The sequence below is a fragment of the Dreissena polymorpha genome, chromosome 14, assembly GCF_020536995.1.
Source record: "Dreissena polymorpha isolate Duluth1 chromosome 14, UMN_Dpol_1.0, whole genome shotgun sequence".
Lineage (NCBI taxonomy): Eukaryota > Metazoa > Mollusca > Bivalvia > Myida > Dreissenidae > Dreissena > Dreissena polymorpha.
This window is the reverse complement of record NC_068368.1, coordinates 45,405,789-45,427,866: the sequence shown is the minus strand read 5'-3', so window position 1 is coordinate 45,427,866 and position 22,078 is coordinate 45,405,789. Positions and strand designations below refer to the sequence as shown.

General features: G+C 34.5%; 1 protein-coding gene and 1 long non-coding RNA gene across 3 annotated transcripts in view; both read right to left on the bottom strand.

The window, feature by feature from the left end:
- The window catches only part of LOC127857918 (discoidin domain-containing receptor 2-like), a 177,549-nt gene that overhangs the window by 123,318 nt on the left and 32,153 nt on the right, over window positions 1–22,078 (bottom strand). The window lies entirely within an intron of this gene.
- Window positions 20,924–22,038, bottom strand: LOC127857924 (uncharacterized). Its single transcript, XR_008038678.1, has 3 exons — window positions 21,916–22,038; window positions 21,353–21,428; window positions 20,924–21,038 (listed from the first exon to the last, which is right to left on the bottom strand). It is a non-coding gene; the product is annotated as an uncharacterized LOC127857924 (long non-coding RNA).

Here is a 22,078-nt window from a genome sequence, read left to right as displayed (position 1 = left end):
TATGCACTTGTTTGAGAAGAGAATGCCAAAAACGGGTTAACGTTAATAATGAACTTACATTAAATTCTACCTGTCGAAATAACAGATTATATTTTAAGGAAAATAGTCACTGGCAATCGCTTAGTTTTCCCTTGCAAACCAAACACCTTTTTTCAAGATTTGAATTTTGTTCAAACTACCTTTATGTTAACCAACTTATGTACCTTATTTTTGCATAAAATATAAAAGAAAGAGTGTATTTTAAGCACTGAAAATTTATGCCGATGTGTCAACCATATATTATTTGTTGAAAACAATATAAAAGTTATAATTAATGTTGTTATACACGTATAATCATCGCTGACTTTGACAGCATTATCATTTTATAAAAACACTAATAATTAAATATGTACCAAAGCAAACACTTATCAAACACGTAGTTTAATATTATTTTGCATCACTTACATTATAGTATATATACTTACTGGGGATAGCACATGTGAATCAATTGTTAGACCCTTGTTGGTGCCAACTTAAAAATAATATGTACCAACAGGGAAATTATAACAGTGTGACTCAATTCTGAAAATAAACATACCAATTATATACACAAAGCAAATATGTGAATTGATAGTTAATGTGAATATCTACACGCAAAACAAATGCACAAAAGTCTGTGTAGGAAATTATTGTAATATTTAACAACTATTTAATCAATTCTAGTGCGATATTTACGCAATAATTTACATATTGGTACATTTTTACTTTAAAATAACTATTAAGTACTCAACTGCAAGTCAGACACCTGTCATTCAAAACAAATTTTGTAAAATTGACAAAATATTCATTTGTATTCTTCACATTGTAGCAGTAGTTTAGCAGTAGTTTTTTTATGTTATTTACATTTATCTTATTATATCTAAAAGTGTTTGTTTGTTATGCTTGAACAAAATGTTTGTTTCCATTTATCCGACTGAATTTTTTTGTGCCTTCTCTGAACGTTTAGCCTTCTAGATTGATTTGTTATCATGTTTGCTATATTCATTCATATTCACCAAGTTTGGGGTAAAAAATAACTTGTATAGTGAGTAACTCGTAGAAACTCGTAATAGAAAGTACAAAGAAACACTCTTTGGCCGAACTATATACCAATCCTAATTTGTTCGGCGATATGATTATGAACAAATATCGTTTTTGACTGAACCGTATTAATAAAACATTCAAATACAATAAGCACACATATATCGTTTTCGAAAAGAGTATATAGAACAAGAAAACACACAAAACACATGTGGCAACTTCATCCTTTAACGTATTCTCCTAAACGTGCATTATATGTGTTATATTTTTTTAAGTTAAAAGTCCCCGTCGCTTTTTTGTTTCAATTAAATTTATGCAAAAGTCTTTGACATTTTTCCAACTTCTGTTGTGAAGGTCATTCTCACTTTCAATACATGCAAGTAATGATTTTTTCCCTGGTAATTTACCAATTATCAAAAAACGATCTAAGTGTCTGTGAACAGCTCCTGTTTTCGTCTTCACTCCGTTGCTTTTTGGCTGCTTGTTTTGTTCTCCTGGTATTTGAAGTACCCTTTTCTGTACATGGATAATAAAACACCATATGACGTCGCTAACTGCCATGTGTAAGATATCCATATTAAATATATATACTTCAGTACAATTTTTCATAGCAAAATTACGACAAAAGCGTCCAGGTACTTACGGCACCTGATAATGACATCGATGTCACACGACAAATTTGGAAACATTATTTTGCCTAATGAATCAAACAATTACATGTAAGCAAATCATGTTCTAAGAAACATAAGAAACTTGGAGATACATAACTTAAATGCATTCACATGTGTATGCATACATTTGTCAGTTATTTTTGGTTGACTGGTGCTGGGAAGCAGAGTTTCAAGGTCTTCAGTATTTTCATTTTCTGATAATTCAGAAGAATATTGTTCATCTGTCGTGTAAATCACAAGATCAAAAATTATATATAGTTTATAATATAACAATGATGGAAACAACCGAAGCACACCAAATAAATATGCAGTTAGTGCATTGAAATTGAAAAATTAGAAGTAGCCAATGTAAACCTTACTGAGCACAAAATGAGTGTAGACTTTAAATTCCGCCTTACCTGGTCGTCTCCGATAAAAAAGAATTGCCTTGCATAACACAAGTATATTTCAGAAAATGTTTGTAATTCTTTTTATCACTTTAGGTAATCAAGTTCGGTAATGAGCCCATTAATAACATTAAGTTTACTGTATGAATTTAACACTAAAAATGCGACATACCTACAATACATTCGTCGTCGACATCAATATCGTCTAGCGAATTGACAGAATTTCTGGTAATTTGTCCACTTTCCATCATCATGAGCAGCTTGCTGACTTTGGCAACCTGCATGGTTCCATCTGGTTATCTGTAGAATTCTCTATGTACCCGAATGTCGTGACCAAGAAATTTAGCTAGAATGTCTATTTCATTTTCAGACAAGTTAAAAAGCCTAGACATTGTGGCAATATGTTTCCTTAACTTTTTGAACGAAGCCTTTTCGGATGTTCAGCTCCACAGTCAATTGCAATTGAACGTAATACATCTGTCCCACGAATATGCGATGATGCAGATTTTGTTGGGAAAAGATATTTACTATTTAAACAGTTTGTTAGAGAATTTCTGCTGCGTATGAGCAGGTCGATATTTTCTTTCACCTGTCCTGGAAACAGTACTGCAGCTATTCGACCTCGTTTTGCAATAATCTCTGTACGGTAAAAATAACGGCACAGGTTTTTTTCCAGTTTTGTTAAACATCAATCTAATTCTCCATCGTCATTTGTCAATTTGTTTTTTGAATATTCTTCGACTGTCATGTTTGACACATCGTCTGATCGTTTCGATTAAACACAAGCAGATTTCAGACAACTTATGCCATGTTTGCCTTTTCTCGCAATCACTTGCTGATTCTTGTAAGGTATTTGCATGTGTTTCTGCTTCATGTCGTAAGTATTCAGACATTACTTTGACATCATTTGCCAATGGCAACAGTTCTTTCTGACTGTTCTGCTTAGCCTCATGAAGTGTTCTTAAGGCATTGGAAGACACGTCATCCGTCCAATTAATTTCAAATAGTTTGGAAAGCTCCTCAGCCCTTGTTTGCAGATCCTGGTTGTTTGTTTCGATTCCTTTCGAAATTAGAATTTTTAGACATTTCTGAAGCGTTGTGCCAATCTTTAAGGCTAATGATGGTGTAGCATAAATATTGGTGTTTCCGTCGAAGCCTGCAACGTTTTTGCAAGATTGTGTAATAAATTTGAAAGCATCTGGATACCTGAAATTCTCCAAAGACTTTTCAACATTGCCTGGACAAGATCGCATGTCTTTCAGCAATCTACCAACTTCTCTTAACTTCTGTCTAATATAATTGTGTTGCTTTTCATCATGGCCCCTTTTTGTACAGAGTTTTTCACCGAATGCAAGGATTGTATTATCACTTTTGACTTTGCGACTTATTTCGTCGTTTCTCATGGACTCGATTACTCGTCTTAAAATAGTGCTTCCTTCTTTTGATTTTGGTAATAGCAGGCTGCTCTCTAAAGCGAGTCGTTTTCTTGATCCCGCCGCATTGTAAACTTACATTTTTGAGTATGCCTCCACAGGATTTTCTTCGGGTAATACCCGTAACAGTAAGGACAAGGTCCATACTCGTCTGCAGCTACGCGTTGATTGTGACTTTGTCTGTATGACACAAACAGCTGTCCTTGGCCATCTCGCAATACTTTAACATTATGGAGATGGTTCCCTACGTTCCTTATTTTTTCATACATCTTTTTATGTTCTGCTGAATTTTCCGTATTTAATAGATCTTTCACATCTTGCCCATCTTTATGCTGCAAAAGCAAATGTTTTTTTAGTTTTATTTGAGCCTTTTCGCAAAACATGCAATAAAATCTCTTATCGTAATGTCTGTATTCACTGTTATTTGTTTGAGCGATGGTGATGTTGGTTTTGTGTGCCTCTGCGGATGATTCGTCACGTTCACGAGATTGCAAGGATTCAACAGGAGGTAGTGTTGACGCTGTCTTCTTTTTAAATCTTTGAATGTTTGGTATGAGTTCGACAACTATCGACTCATCTGACGATGCATCGCCTTCTTCCGGAATATAGTCTTTGTCATTGTCACTATCCTGTAAAATAAAGTTGTTTTCCTGTGTGTGAGATCATATAAAAATATGAAAATATCACAACATCATAATTTGTTATTGGTGAACTACATCCATAAAAATGTGTAAGTGTAACATAACACTTACCAGAATGCATGTCTTAATTACAGTTCGATACTAGAGCTTGAAAAAAGTCGGAACTATATATAATCTTAGATAAAATGTTTAAATGTGTGTACTGTATTGCAATCACAAAATCGTTATATGTTTACGTACATCGATATCCGATGATTCACTATTCAACATATTTTCTGCTGCATCTTGTGAATTGTACTCGTGTGCAGTGTCGCTATGTTCTTTAGTTTCGGTACTCTGCAACACAATTCAATGAGACAATAATAGAGTAAGTTTCATACATCCACGTTACTTAGTATCAGTTGAAATTGCAATTCTTTAGTAGCAGCATTTTCAATTGATATCATCACTCATGTGGCTTTTTATTAAGATGTAGAAAATCTAAGTGACATGAGAATTTTGTGTAAATGTTTGCAACCGATGGTATAATACAAGTTTAATTCACCTTCGTCCAAAATAGTTTACTTTTGCTTATCTTACATCACATGTTTTATTTTTTGCCGTTCACTGTCATTGGGGAAGATTTGAAACAGATTGATAGCTTGTTTTGTCGACATAATAACAAACTGAAAAACACCCATAAAACATTTTTAAAGGTTGCATTTAAATGATCAATTTCAACAAAACGGTTTCAAATTTAACATATCTTTGATTATTTATCTTGAACGTATCAAGCTTGTTTAAAGATTGGCTGAATACACCGACGTAGCAAGTCTTAACATATACCAGGTTGTTCCAAACATGTTATCAAAGTTCGAAAAAGTATACAAGGAATATTTTTTTACAGATACTAATAAGACAAAATGTATGCACGGTTAAATGAAAGGTATTGTACTTCTCTGGACAAATGTGTTGGAAGAAAAAAGAACTGGTGAACGGACTGTGGTTCACGGTAAATCATGTATGTATTGTGCGGTGGTTTGTGTAAAATGAACTATCTTTTCTTACCCATGTCAGAATGTATCGTATAGCAAAATATCGAGTAGACGCTATTGTTTTTTTGTCGTTAAGATGAAATATCAACCAATGACCATATGTAACACGCAAGTTAAATTTCTTAATGTCTCAGAGTTTCATACACAGTAATTGGCAGCGTATAAGTCTTACACTGAAAATTAAAATTAATGATATTACACTTCTTGGATAAGCGATAATTAACGTTTTTGTGATTATGATGAAGTCGATGTTTATAAACTACAGTGGTTAATACACATGCTCACCAGTTTCATTGACAGGTGTAAATTCTAAATTCTTTGTGTATATGAAGATTTTGAAAGACAAGTAGTTCAAAGTCACTACAACTGGTAAACAATATTTTATTCTTTTAAAATTCGCATAACATGTTAATATAATGATCATCGACGTACGTGTTATGTTAAGCCCAAATACCAATTAGCATCACCCGGAATAAATGTTGGCACAATATAATTTAAGGCAAAATTACGCCTATTTCACTGAAGACTAAACCAAACCAGAAAATACGCCTTAGTAGCTTCGACATAGTGAAATATTACAAACCGTCTCATCGACTTCTTCCGTGTGTACGGATGTTGTTTGTCCTGGTTCCTGGCTGTCCGTAGATCTAGTAGTCATTGTGTTGCCTATTCACAACAACTATAAAAAATGGTATAACACATAATCTAGTCAGAGTTAAAAAGTTCGTTATTCATAAAACCATTTAGTACAACACATTGACATTAATTCCTTGTACACAAATTACATTAATTTCATGATATACATAATATGTATTTAGGCATGTGTAGTAATAACAAAATCACTAAGGAGCCATAATTCTTACAAAATACTGTTTACAGTAGTCTGCTCTTGTTTATAGATTGGGGTCATGTTGGTAAAGAAGTACGCAAAATATAAAAGCAATATGTCAAGGGACATAGAAAATATTTGAGGTGGTACGTAAACTTTAACAAAGATTTATCAATAATATGCATATTTTAAGTGGAAAAACGGGGCCATAATTCTTACAAAATGCTTGTTACAGTTGTCTGCTCTTGTTTATAGATTGGGGTCATGTTGGTAAAGAAGTATGCAAAATATAAAAGCAATATGTCAAGGGACATAGAAAATATTTGAGGTGGTACGTAAACTTTCACAAAGATTTATCAATAATATGCATATTTTAAGTGGAAAAAAGTGACCATAATTCTTACAAGATGCTTGTTACAGTTGTCTGCTCTTGTTTATAGATTGGGGTCATGTTGGTAAAGAAGTATGCAAAATATAAAAGCAATATGTCAAGGGATATTTGACAATATTTGAGGTGGTACGTAAACTTTAACATTCCAACGCTCACGCTAACGCTCATGCTAACGCCGACGCCGGGGTGAGTAGGATAGCTCCACTGTATATATGTAGTCGAGCTAAAAACTGCCTAGAGCACTACTTTGTTTAACGTATATTTATAAAATATATTCTTGAAATATGTACCGTAAAACAAGCTTTGTAATCAAATGATATTTATTAGTGATGGCATCGAATACCTATATCGGTATTCGAATATTCGCAAATCCATTCAATCGAATATTCGAATATTCGCATAAAACGGCTGGATTTATTTAACTTCTATTTCTCAGTTTCGTATCCGGTAGGTATAATATATATCTATTGACACAGAAAATTGAATATACAATTGCGGTGTTTAGAAATAGAAAGAAAATGTAGCTTAATTGTAAAAACAAACTTTAAAAAAGCCTATTTAGACGAAATATATCAGAAAAGAGTGAAACTTGTTCTGTGATAACTTCCACTGTTTTGTAAGTTATATCCGTTTGCTGAATACGAGGCTGTTTATTAACGTTGCTATCGAATAAGTGTATCGCTGTCGGCTAATACTATGACCGATACTGTAATCGGGCACAAATAGAAGGAAAACATTATGTTATAGAATGTTATTTTATTTTTAAATTTTAAAGTAACGATAGCATGGGCGTGTATATAAAGAAAAATTTTAATGTCTCTAAAACTGTGATCACAGAAACTAAATTATTATTCGCCAGTCAATTGAAGCCCTTAATTGTCACCTAATTGAAAAAAGAGTATTTGTTTGTTAATAAATGTTCATTATGGGATATTATTTCAACAAGACCAAATAAGAAAATGTTATTTATTATTATTATTATTATTATTATTATTATTATAGTCAGTCAGTCAGTCAGTCAGTCAGTCAGTCAGTCAGTCAGTCAGTCAGTCAGTCAGTCAGTCAGTCAGTCAGTCAGTCAGTCAGTCAGTCAGTCAGTCAGTCAGTCAGTCAGTCAGTCAGTCAGTCAGTCAGTCAGTCAGTCAGTCAGTCAGTCAGTCAGTCAGTCAGTCAGTCAGTCAGTCAGTCAGGCAGTCAGTCAGTCAGTCAGTCAGTCAGTCAGTCAGTCAGTCAGTCAGTCAGTCAGTCAGTCAGTCAGTCTGTCAGTCAGTCAGTCAGTCAGTCAGTCAGTCAGTCAGTCAGTCTGTCAGTCAGTCAGTTAGTCAGTCAGACAGTTAGACAGTCAGACAGTCAGACAGTCAGTCAGTCAGTCAGTCAGTCAGTCAGTCAGTCTGTCAGTCAGTCAGTCAGTCAGTCAGTCAGTAAGCCAGCCAGTCAGTCAGTCAGTCAATCAGCCAGTCAGCCAGTCAGCCAGTCAGTCAGCCAGCCAGCCAGTCAGCCAGTCATTCCTCTGGGTCATAAAGAAGTGTTTGCGTGTGTTTACTGCATGTATTCATTTAACGAAACCATTCAACCATTCAGTTCATTTTACAGTATGTTGTATTTCGCCTCTAGATATAAAGTGTTGATCAGCGTTAATATGTTTTCCATATTCACATGTATTGAGTTCTGCTTGGGGACGTTTTGAGATCGTATCGCAGAAAATCACGTTTACGAAATTTATAAAAAAAATACGATATCATGTACGTTTATAAAAAGAAACATTTTAATGTCTTTAAAAACTGTGATCACAGAAACTAAATTATAATTCGCCAGTCAATTGAAGCCCTTAATTGGCACCTAATTGAAAAAAAGTATTTGTTTGTTTATAAATGTTCATTTTGGGATATAATTTTAACAAGACCAAATAAGAAACTATAATTTATTAATATTATTATTATTATTATTATTATTATTATTATTATTATTATTATTATTATTTTAGTCAGTCAGTCAGTCAGTCAGTCAGTTAGTCAGTCAGTCAGTCAGTCAGTCAGTCAGTCAGTCAGTCAGTCAGTCAGTCAGTCAGTCAGTCAGTCAGTCAGTCAGTCAGTCAGTCAGTCAGTCAGTCAGTCAGTCAGTCAGTCAGTCAGTCAGTCAGTCAGTCAGTCAGTCAGTCAGTCAGTCAGTCAGTCAGTCAGTCAGTCAGTCAGTCAGTCAGTCAGTCAGTCAGTCAGTCAGTCAGTCAGACAGGCAGTCAGTCAGTCAGTCAGTCAGTCAGTCAGCCAGTCAGCCAGTCAGTCAGTCAGTTATCCAGCCAGTCAGTCCTCTGGGTCATAAAGAAGTTTTTGCGTGTGTTGACTGCATGTATTCATTAAACGAAACCATTCAACCATTCAGTTCATTTTACAGTATGCTGTATTTCGCCTCTAGATATGAAGTGTTGATCAGCGTTAATATGTTTTCCATATTCACATGTATTGAGTTCTGCTTGGGAACGTTTTGAGATCGTATCGCAGAAAATCACGTTTACGAAATTGTTGTACACCATTAAGCTTAAAGGATGTGTGTAATATTCCCATAATATTCTATTGTATAGCTGACTGATGGAGTTTTACAACAGTTACGGTCACGCATCGTTTCATATCATAGTTTGTTATGGTTTTTGTGATTGAAAATAAGCAGTTGTGCTCATTTCATAATTTAAATATCCAGTCAGAAATATTGTGTTTCTGAATTATAAACCGGGCGTAAATCGTGTTAGGATTAAGAACATGGCGAAGTGGCACGTAATTGGTCAGGAAATTCTGAATGGTTGCTAAACCTTTTTTATAGCCTTTTATATTAACATTAGATCAAATGAATAAAATATCTGGGGTTGAGTGTGACACCTTTTCTAAAAAACAAACACTAATTAAAACCAACGCTATCGAATAAACGAACCACAAATACAAGCGTAGACGCTTATTACCTGTGATTTTAACTGTTAGTGCAATATGGAAAGGCGGTTTGTTCCGATATAAAAGGGGGTTTATTCCGCATTATACAAAACTATCGAGGGTGTTTCTTCCGCGTATGCAAAATGTGAAAGGGGGTTTCTTCCGCTATGCTGTTTTTAGGGAAGGGTGTTTCTTTCGGAGGGTGTTTCTTCCGTACACCAACGCTGATACGGGCCGCAGTTTGACACGAAGAACGTCACATCAAACACGTTTATCCCAAATGATTTCGGGTGCCAATTAGTAAGCGGCTCGTAGGTCATTTAATATAGGGGCAATGACGTTTGGAAAAAAAATGCGAATATGCAAATATCAATTTTGATATTCGAATACTGACCATTCAATCGAATATTCGAATATTCGAATAATTTTGCCATCACTAATATTTATATAAATCGATCTTTAGAATTCGTCTTCCAGTATTACTTTAACGTTTACATAAAAGCGCTTTTTAATAGTAATTAAAAATTATAAACATAATTAAAAAATTATCTTAGTTTAATGCGTTTGTTCGCTCGAAACTCCATTTTTCCAACTGACTTTCACTAAATGATATAAATACCGAGTGTATGATTTTTAAACAGCGCAACCGGGGAACTGTTATAAGCCTGGATACACACTCGATTGTAATATGGTGAAGATTTGTGTATATTTTGTGCATGCCACAAACCCGCTAATCGGGGAAGGCGTTGGATTTCTAATTTAAATTGACAGTTTGGTATTTCATTCACGTAGATTAGAGATTTTCGCCTAAAACCAACCGGGGAATTCCCCGGTTGGTAGGTGTTCCCCGGTTTGTTGGTGTGTATTCATACGATTTTCCCCGGTTGGTAGGTTTTACAAACTCACACACACACACACACACACACACACACACACACACACACACACACACACACACACACACACACACACACACACACACACACACACACACACACACACACACACACACACACACACACACACACACACACACACACACACACACACACACACACACACACACACACACACACACACACACACACACACACACACACACACACACACACACACACACAACACACACACACACACACACACACACACACACACACACACACACACACACACACACACACACACACACACACACACACACACACACACACACACACACACACATACACACACACACATGCGTACAATCGCATTCAATTGAGGACATCGGTCAAACTACCGTCAAATGAGTACACATAGTACAAATGCATTTACAGCAACCAAATTTTGAGAAGATGTACATTAGAAGTCTGCGAACTCATTCGCATGTTTTCTTTACTGAAAATTCCACTGGTTATGAGTCGGATATTATACCGCCAAGTTGAGACGTGACATATACACAACGCCAAATAGAGACAAAGCTACACACCTTCAACTAAGGACAAATACACAGGCCAAATCAGGACAAAATACATGCACACCTTCAATTGAGATTCTAATCACCTTAATGAGGACGATTATACACAACTTTGAATAAGACGATTGCTAGCTGTTAAATAAGGACGATTACAAATATCAAAGTCCAAGTGGAAGATGTAAGTACAAATTGAATAAAGCAAACACTTAATTTTGTTGGTTGTTAAATAATTCGAGACATATTAATAGAAATATTAACTTGTCTTCAGTCGCCGGTGTGTAAACTTGTATCCGTCTCATAACGAATATATACATGTTATATATAATAAATATATTTACAAAGCTGATTTTACAATAGCTAGAAAACGACTCGGTCTGGTAAGAAGTGGCATAATTATACTCATAGCATATGCACAACACTGAAGCCCGCTCGAAATCACACATTGACAATGTTACTCATGGCATGAATATTTAGCAACATAAAATAACTTCAAATTGTCCTACTTGTTATATTGCATCTTTGTCTCAGTCGGGTTCATTAATAGTCTGCAATTTAAACTGTGTTAGCTGATTATTATTTTGATTGCTTAGATTTGGTGACATTGTTGTATTAAAATTAAAATAAAATTATGAATTCCTGTTGATATTATGACCAAATCGAGTTCAAGCGCACTTATATTCAGTGTATTCATCCCATGTCGTATCTTTTCGTTTCAAAGTTATTTGCGTTACTACACTAAATGCTGTGAAGTTTAATATAAAATTATTCTAAGCCAGGGTTCCGATGTTTGAAAGCAATTATAAACAAGTGGCGTTACCATCTTGATATTTGAATCAAGACAAAATAAAGAAACTATGGGAAGTTTCTTACTCCTCCTGGCTTCGGCGTCTGCGTTGATGTCCATGTGACACCTTCGTAAAGTGTTTTTAAGCTCGGCTGTTTTCGGAGGTATTGTCATAGCCAGCTCGTCGTGTCGTGTCGTCCGCCGTCGTCGTGCTCAAACCTTAACATTGGCTCTAAAATCGAAGTGCTTTCACCTACAGCTTTGAAACTTCATATGCAGATGCACCCTGATGAGTTCTACACGCCACACCCATTTTTGGTACACTAGGTCAAAGGTCAAGATCACTGTGACCTCTAAACATATTCCTACATGCTTTAATTTATTGAAAACTGCACCCGCAGCCGAGCGTTGGCACCCGTTATTCGGTGCTCTTGTTGTAAAACCCGTTTTTTCCCTTAACCCTTCGGAATAACGTTTTGAATCTTGAAACATTTGTTAACCATCAAGGCGCCATGCGTATGAAAGAGAACACACAAGTCTACCAACCACTCTTTCAATATTTGCTGCTGGTATTATACGACACCATTTTAGTCCTGGGGCACTTGGTGTTCATGCATACGAGCATTTCGTTTCGGAAATGTAACGATGTTTATAGCTTGTAACGACCATCGATAGTTATTGGATTTTGAACACAGAATGGATGTAGATATAGTTCAATTAAGATATATAGATAATAAGTTACAGATTAGGTAGAGCTAAATATGTTACACACTAATTTAAATGTATTCTATCAATGTATGACGATTCAGCCAATCCCTGTTTATACATGTAGTTCCGAAATTATGCTCCGGCTAAGAAAACTTAATTGAAGTCCAGGCCATTTATTGCACACTGTACTTCTCTTCGTGTCTCTCTTATAATATTGTATGGCGGTTTAAACCAAATCCCGCCCTTAAATTGGAAGTTATGTTCCAAACAACAATATTCAAAGTTAAAAAACCTGGCCCATAACATGGCACTTTTTCTTAATGCCGTCCATTGTAATGCGACGGTTCGATCAAATTAATTTAATAATTTTGAAACTTTTTCTGAGCAAAGTTGTTTCGGACGGACAGACAAAATGTCAACATAACTGTATTCCTTAAGCCATTCAACCGGCGAATTGCATCATTGTAGGTAAGGCATCAAGCTGGATTGTCAGTAAACGTATATAGTTACTAGTATTATGTATTATTGCTGAAAATCACTTAATAAACCACATGGGTGTCGGTTTAATTCGTACGCGTGGTGTGTAAACAATCATCCGGTGTAAATAAAAGCCATACAAGGGACACCATTGACACTTTACTACAAGAACACTGTACTGAAGAACATGTTATTTATTTTAGAAGTCACATCTTACACATGTACAAAATAATTGTTCACAAGAGTACATGTGCAAAGACATAATAAAGCAACATACATGCATACATGCATATTTTTTCCCAACACGTTTTATTACAAGACAAGAAAACAGCTACATATATATGTACATATGCAACACAAACTATCATATGAGTCGCGTTCTGAGAAAACTGGGCATAATGCATGTGGGTAAAATGTCGTCCCAGATTAGCCTGTGCAGTCTGCACAGGCTAATCTGGGACGACATTTTACGCATAATGCATGTGCGTAAAGGGTCCTCCCATATTTGCTTGTGCAGTCTGCAGTCTCTGCACAGGCTAATCTGGGACGACACTTTACGCACATGCATTATGCCCAGTTTTCTCAGAACACGACTCATATAATTATAGACAGTTACATACAAAAGTACACATGCAAAACAATTAATGTCACAGTGTCATACTTTATATATATATGGTTGTAGACAGTGACATACAAATACAAAGCAATTTGCATAGAAGTTTGAAAACAAAAGATGTGTTTGTCAGAAACAAAATGCCCCCTACTACGCCGCTTTGAGGCCATATATTTGACCTTTGACCTTGAAGGATGACCTTGACCTTTTACCACTCAAAATCTGCAGCTCCATGAGATACACATGCATGCCAAATATCAAGTTGATACCTTCAATATTGCAAAAATAATGACCAATGTTAAAGTTTTGGGACACACCCAATGAATGAATCAATGAATAGATGACAGACAGACAGGCCAAAATCAATATATCCCTTATCATTCGATCAGGGGGCATAAAAACACACCGTACCTTTATCATAGATGACAGAATGACTGACACATAATACACAGCATCTAGAGCAAACGCTTAATGCCTTAAACCATGTTTAATTGTTTTCTTAAATATTCTACAAAAGCTTATCATATAATTTATACATTATACTCTTAAGAGTGTATATATTACTTTTGTTTTTAAACAAAATCACAAACCATATCACGTCTTTGTTAACCTTCACATAACAAATATTTACAAGAGAAAAAACACAGCTTCATGTCAACAGACATTCATAGTTTACAAACTGAAAACAATGCTGTCACTATAAGACAGTTGCATGCAATTGTGTGTTTGAAAAACATTCAAACGTATTTATAGAGAACAAAAGTAAAAAAACTAGATATTTCAATATATAAACATATTAAAAGTATGAATTAATTGTAATAAGAAATTAGTATATGCAAATTCAGATGAATAGAAAGCATAAAAAAGCAAAAATAGGTATATTTTCAAAATAAAGACATTTGCCAGCGTACATAAATAATTAAAGGGTAGTTCAAAAATGCACTTCCATTCATTTTCACTAATTATGGTATTGAGTTTTATACCCCATTTTGCTTTAACTGAAGGTTGTTCATTTTTCTTATTTACAATATTATATAGTCTTTTAGCACCTGATTAGTTTTTTAATATGAGATGTAAAAATGGGGGAAAAAGGGTTTTATCATTTGTTGGGTAGGACAGGGTTCAACAATATTTGTTCAAAAATTTATCTATTGCTATTGTCACCCCTATATAATCAATAAAATTTATTTTTAAATTGTACATTTCACTCAATTTATCTACAGAAGTACAGGTTCCATTTTTGAATACATCACCTATACAGTGAATTCAAGCATCAAACATGACTTAAGGTAAAACTTTGATTTCCTATCAATATATTTGGATTATAAAAAAAGTTGATAATACAACAATTCTTCTGCTTTTACTTCTAATTTACTAAAATAAATTGAAAAGCTTTTTTAGACATCTACCCAAAAGGGTTTGAAATTCTGTTGGATATATTTAAAGCATAATGATAACCACAATTAAAAAACATACATGTATGTTTGATTAAAAATGACAGTCGCCAAACATGTTTATAAAATGTCTTCAACGAGACTGCGATGACTTAACTTTATATTAAAATTAATAATTGAGCATACTCCATTTCTGAAACGATACTTTCCCTACAGAATATGAAACATGGACAAAATTCGTTTCACAATATAACTTTATAGTTCAAAATTTCAAACAGCCTAATCAACAAATGTTTGTTAAAAAGTGTTATATATTGTTTACTGTTACATAATGATATTGTCAGTTTTGGATTGTTTCCAATTAAAACACTTTAGCAAATTGCCAGTTACAGCATTCAAATCTACAGCATCTTGTTCTTTCCTCAGTCATTTTAATTTTTCTGATGCTTGATAAATGTCTTTGTTTTATTTCGAACGAAGTCTTTAATATTTCTCCAACTTCTTTTACTTAAACACGGGTTTTCTTTTAGCAATTTCTCGCATTCGGACTTCCCAGGCAATGTGTTTAGATGCATATATTTTTCAAATTCACTCATCACAACTCGTTGTTCCTGCGGTGTCCACTTCTCTTTTCCTTAAATATAAAATACCGAGATGCATACCATAACATGAATCAAAATGACAACTGCAACAATTTACGTTTATGTGTGTCGTCCACATAATAATGATATTATATGAACAACATTTCAAATCATCGGATGAGGACATCATGTTAAAATAAGCAATGATGAACCAAATACATACAATAAGAACAATTTCGCTGTTTCATGTTGCAAGAAATATACAGATTACATGTTATATCCAAGATAACAATTATACTATAACGCAAAGTAATGCAAATATTCCTCCGAACAATTATTACACACGCAAATAACTATATTCGGATTTAATGAATTGGTTCACTGGAAGGCGTGGTATAACATTGTAATTGCGCCTCCTAGTGGTATACCGTAAGCAACACTGTACATGAAAAAATGAACCACATGGTCCAAGCTAAGTGCAGGAAATGTTAAAGCCACACACCTTGAAATGAAATACATGTTAATCAATACATAAAGATGCAATTTGAAAGTGTGCACAATTGTCATTAAATCTATAGCCTTGTAAGCAAGTAATTTATTTATTTATTTTAATTTTTAAACCGAAAGTAGGATTTCTATATGTATATGTCCATTTCAACAAACGCGATTATTTTTAAATTTTAAAGCGCCAAAAAGACAGATTTCTACCTTGTAACCACCGGATATGCTCTTATTGGCATAGATAAAATATGTTTCTTATTTATACTTAAATTTACTATGCCAAATAAGTTGTGTGGCTTTAAACAGCAATTGAATTTAAATGCTATTAAACATACCACTGTTATTTCTGTTTTTCTTTCTTTGCCTTTTTAAGTCCTCATCCGAGTTTTCACTGTCTGGAGCTACAACAATATTGATGAGGCATCGTGAGTTTAAGATTCTTAATCACATTGAATTCAGTCTGACCCAACAATTTTTAATAAATCTACATCTTTATGTTTAAACAGCGATAATCCCATCTTTCTATTTGTAAATGACCAGATACTTCAGGTTTTCAATTAAAGTACAACACATAATTTTTAAAACACCTGGTTAGCTCATTAGAATGTAAAACAAAGGAATTTCTTGTGCGGGTACAACGCAATAATTGAATTGTATATGAATCAATTGTGAGGGTCGTTGCACTCAAAATAATACGACGGATCCTCTACGTTAAGTAGGACAAAGTTGCAATAACTTACCGTGCTTACTTTAATTGTAAATCCAATCTGGATAACTCATATCATAATCATTATCATCCGTGTCATACCCTGCTCCTTGATATCCTAAGATATGAAAAACGAAAGAAACGTATAATTTTGGTTTATACCAATGACCTATGAAACACAGTCATGAACTATTAGTATGTTGTTTGCAACATTAATGCAACATAAATTAATTCACACACACACACACACACACACACCAGTAACTTATTTTTTAGTCTAGGCTACCCAGATTTGAAACTGACCTAGATACTGTCAATGCAAATATTCTGACCCAGTTTCATTCCTGTTTGTCAATATAGGATAAGCAATCCAAACAATTTTATTTCAGTTTAAAAACTTGACTTTGTTATCTATATCAAACTGACCAAAATTATCAAGTGACCTAGATATGGTTAACAGAGCAACTACATGGACAAAGTGTCAAAAATATCTGTGATTACATATATAGCATATACAGCATCTAAATAAAAATAAATTACATTTGATCAAATTTCCCATTTCTTACCGGTGTACTCAATAATAAAATATGGACTAAATATTGGCAATGCAACATACTGAACAAGTTTCATCAAGTTTTAACGATAAATGCCAACACACAAACACAACTATTTCAATACCATATTGAGGTTGAAACCCAGACACAGCAGGTTTTGAGCTAGATAAAGGAACACCTCCTCTATTTTCTTCATCATGCTGGTCATCGGATTCTTCAACATCCTCATCACTTGAAGCTTCATCATCGCTTACTGTTGTTTCCTCGTCTGCAAAACAGCATTATGGTGAAATGAGCAAAATATACAGGTATATACTTCACAATATAAATATATATATATATATATATATATATATATATATATATATATATATATATATATATATATATATACATATATATATATTGAAAAAGTAAACAAACGTCCCCTGGGTATAACCATAACACAGGATGAAACTTCATATTTGCACTCCCCGTTTTCATGCTCATATTAACAACGTGAATATTAAGAGACCTTGTCCGTGATCAAACAGTATCTAAATATAAATAGAATAATTCCCAATTATGGTTTGGTTTCCATGAAGTTGTGCAGCATCCGTCTGTGTGATTTTTCCCATATTCAATTGATGTAGGATCTTGGAAACTTTTGCGACTTCTAGAGTCCCTTCTAGTAGTCTATAGTATTCCCTTTGTGTACGTATATCGTGACCCATAAACGTGGCTAGTATGTCTTGGCTGCTCTCTGTAAGATTCAAAACTTGAGACAAAGTTTCCAGTTGTTTGCGTAAACTTGTTATTCGTGAAGCATGTGTGACCTTTGATTTCTCAGTCGCCTCTTTCAGTACATCATTGCCTCTGTATGGCTTTCTTCCACTTGGTCTCATGAATACGTACTTAGACTCTATTTGAAGCTTAGACTGCAATCTAAGTAGTGTGTTCAGGTTTTCCTTCATCTCTTTTGTTAGGAGGATTGATACTCGCCTGCCTCGTTTGAGGCTTTTTCCCCACGTCTCTATCCTAAAATGAGATTTACACAAATGCCTTTCAAATTTGCTTAATGTTTGTGATATATCTTTATCCACTACGTCATTAACAGAGCCCTTTACGAAATCTTCCGTTTTCAGTCTTTCCGCCTCTCCGGATCTCTTTCGGTTAAAAAGTATTACCTCTGCTAAGGAAACTTTGCAAAGTGAAGAATAAATCTCTTTGAGATCAGCTGGGAAATTGAGATCAGTTGGTGCATTGGATCTTAATATGCTGGCTTCATTTTGGAGGCAGGTGCTCAGCTTAACAACATCCTCGACGATGGGTAAAAGTTTTTGGTTATTAAACCTTTCAATAGCCATTGATTTTTTGGCCATAAAGACCATTCTTTCATGATATTCGTCATCGTAACATTTTATAAATAGGGACATTCTCTCTTCCTGCTCCCCATCTTCCACCTCTGATGCTTTTGTGCGAAGCATTTTGGCAACTTTTTTAAACTACTTCTTATTTTTTCCACGTAAGACGGTGACGCATAAAAACAGGTCCTTGCTTCGAACCCTGCAACATTTTTTATTGTTTCAAGAAGGCGGGACCACATGATTGGCTGAATGCATTTTGTTAAATTGTCTATATGTGGGTAATTATTTTTCATGGCTATAGTCAATCTAGCCAACTCGCGCTTACGACAAGAAATATGGGAATAAGAATTTTCCGATTTTCCCGTTTTTTCAAATCTTCTTTCACCAAATTGTAAAATCAGACTGTCAGATTTGGCATAGCTGCCTATCTTGTCCTCTCTTATGTTGACAACAACCTTTTTGTAAAATTGTTCGTTTATTCCTGCTTTTTCAGTAGAGGCACATGCTTCTAGCAGTTTAGATTTTTTTACTGGGGCATCGCTTTTTACTCTGTCAGGCTTACTGACACAACTTCTGTGGTGTTTGTATAGGTCAGTCGAAATGATTAGCATCCTACAGAACTCACAGCTCAGATATTTCTTTCTATCTTGTTCTTTGCTCTGTCTGTACTTAGGTATTAGGATACCCACCCCTTTTTCTTTTACTTTTGTAATGTGCAGATTATTACCCTTGGCAGTTATGGCCGCCCATGCCTGTCTCCTTTCTTTGGATCTCTTTGGCATGTTGAGAATCTTAGCTACTTCAATTTCATTGGAGTGTTGTTGCTCAAGGTGTCTATGTAACTTGTAATCTAGCTTTTCGCAGTATATGTAACATTGGGCTTTCTGTGACCGGCCTTTCCCATTAGCTGACCCTGACGTTGCTACAATTACTTTATTCAGTGGTTCATTAATCACACATAATTTATCGCTTTCATAAACAATGTCCCCATCCGTTGTCTGTTCCTTCAATGATACCATCTTTCCTTCCACAATGCAACTGAACACCCACTCTTTGGTTACACATTGACCTGGAAACACACAACAAATTGATAGGGAATAACAACACTTGAAGGGAAAAGCTCTCAACTAGACCTGAGTAGTACTATATAAGTGGTTAAGTAAGTGACTTGGAAATGTTGCCATTTTCATTAATGGACAAAATTCGCTAGGATGTACGTAAGCTGTTTAACAACGGACAGACAATAATCGTCCAAGCTCTATTTGAACACAGAAACTAAATATTCATCAGCTACTACAATAACATTTAAGCGTTTTTATAATGCTTACTTGAAGTATGCAACATGTTGTCTGCACACACAACAACTGTATCTTCTGTTGAGTTGATAACTGGGATGCCGCCATTATCCTTAATAAGTCTCAAAAGCTGACCTACAATTAATGTATAACATGGCATATAATCAGTTTTCATTAATGTATCAATGCAATATTTTGTCATACTTATTATGAGACAAGTATTTATCAACCTTTGATCATTATCTTGAAAATATATTGATGCAAGCCACTGAAAAAAAATACAAAAGCTAGTAACTATGAATGATTTTCATGTGTTCTGACTGGGATTTGAACCTGTACCGTACGGCAACAGTACAAAGCAATGCAAAGTAAGAATGCCTATACCAATCAGCCATTGCAGTCCCTTCGAAAACAGTTGCAGTTGCACAAATAATCAATATCCAAATTTATGACCTACATCAAATCTCCAGGTGGTTCATGTTTCAAGAAAATTTTAAGGATATTTTAGTTTCCATGGTACCCAAATTTCTGCATAAAAAGAATTATTACAATTATGGAGCTTTATGCAAGACTATTTCTTCCAAGTGGTTGTTTGATCCCGTACATAACATGCATGTCAATGGCAGGTAAAACATTTTGATCGCTGCCAGAAATTAGGACTGATAATTGGAACTGGAAACTGAAAATGTTTAAAATTTGAAACTGGAAATATTTCAAAATCAGTAGTTAATAAATTAACAAACCTTTGGTTATATCAACCCATGTGTCTCCCCTTAATTCAAACTCAAATCCTTGGTAATCAATTTCGTGACAGATTTCTCCATATCGACAAATCTTGGTGATCATGAAGTTCTCCTGAAAAGGGAAGTTATAACTATTGTTTCTATTTTAAACGGAAAGGCTATGTGTTCACCGCAGAATTGTGTCACAACCAAAATTATTATTTTAATCGATTTAATGCATATCTTCCTCCGAACAATTCTCACATACTCAAACAGCACAACCATGTTTTCAATGCGGTTTTATTTAATTGGTTCACCGATTATAGGTATGGTATAACCACCAACCTCCACAGCGCCTCGCAGATTCATAAAACATTTAGAGCAATGTAGTTGTTTTTTAAATAAGAAATGTACAAACCATATCAAGTGTGGTACCAGCAAGCAGATATTGTTTACCCATCTATTGCTCACTATTGGTTTTCTCTGTACCAAGCTGTTGAATAGTTCGAAGGAGTTGCAGTCAGTCTGTCCATTCGCAGCTGAAAATTCGATCATTAAGAGATGTATCCATGCCATGTCGTTTTGGAAGAAAAAATATGTGCAGTATTCTTAGGATTGTTTTTTTTATTTTACCAACTATTGGGGCACTTTATACTAAGCACAGTGTTATAGTGACTTCATGGTAGCAAATGAACCAAATCCTTGCACAAAATGTAACTTTTGCAGATTCTATGTCAGAACAACATCAAAAATATGTTTGTTTAGCATTGTATATATTTGAACACAAATGTAGAACATATTCGTGTTGTAATCATCATTAACTGTTCAGTGAAAGTTTGAAGTTCCCACTTACATGCCTGGACAATTATAACCTGTGCCTCGTCCACATTTTCTGTGAGCAAAAACTGTTTGAACAGCTTGAAGAATCCCTGCAAATAATGTAAATATATCATACCAGTAAGTACTCAAATGGCTTAAACGAATTCTCGTATCATCATGAAATGCACTACACATGTTGGAAAAGAATAAATTAGTGAATGTTTTATATATATTTTTTTAAATCATTCTAAACATGCAAATCTTACGTTTGTCTTAAACTTATTTGAGATTTTGTTTCTTTACAATTACACTCATTTGAAGTGGAAGTTATATCCTATTACATGGGGAAAATGAAATATTCAAAACCATAAACTATTATCAGTTATTGCCCAAAGAATATGGGTTTCTATGGCACAAAGCACAAAGACAAAAATCAATTTGTGTGTAAATATATTTTACCAGCTGCATTATTTCAGTGAAAATTAATTGTTGCAAGGAAAAAACCTACGTTTTTTGGTTGAATCATTTTGTGTGTAAATATATTTTACCAGTTGCATTATTTAAGTGATAATTAATTATTGCAAGAAAAATGCCTACGTTTTTTGGTTGAATGTCACAAAAGAAAACTTTGGTTAGTGAATCAGACACACATGGCAATGGGGACTCAATGGTTGTTTTCACTTGATTTCCCACCTCGGAGACCAGAGCGTCATAAGCCTGTACAAAGGTTAGAAAAAGCCCAGGATACGAACTATTGATG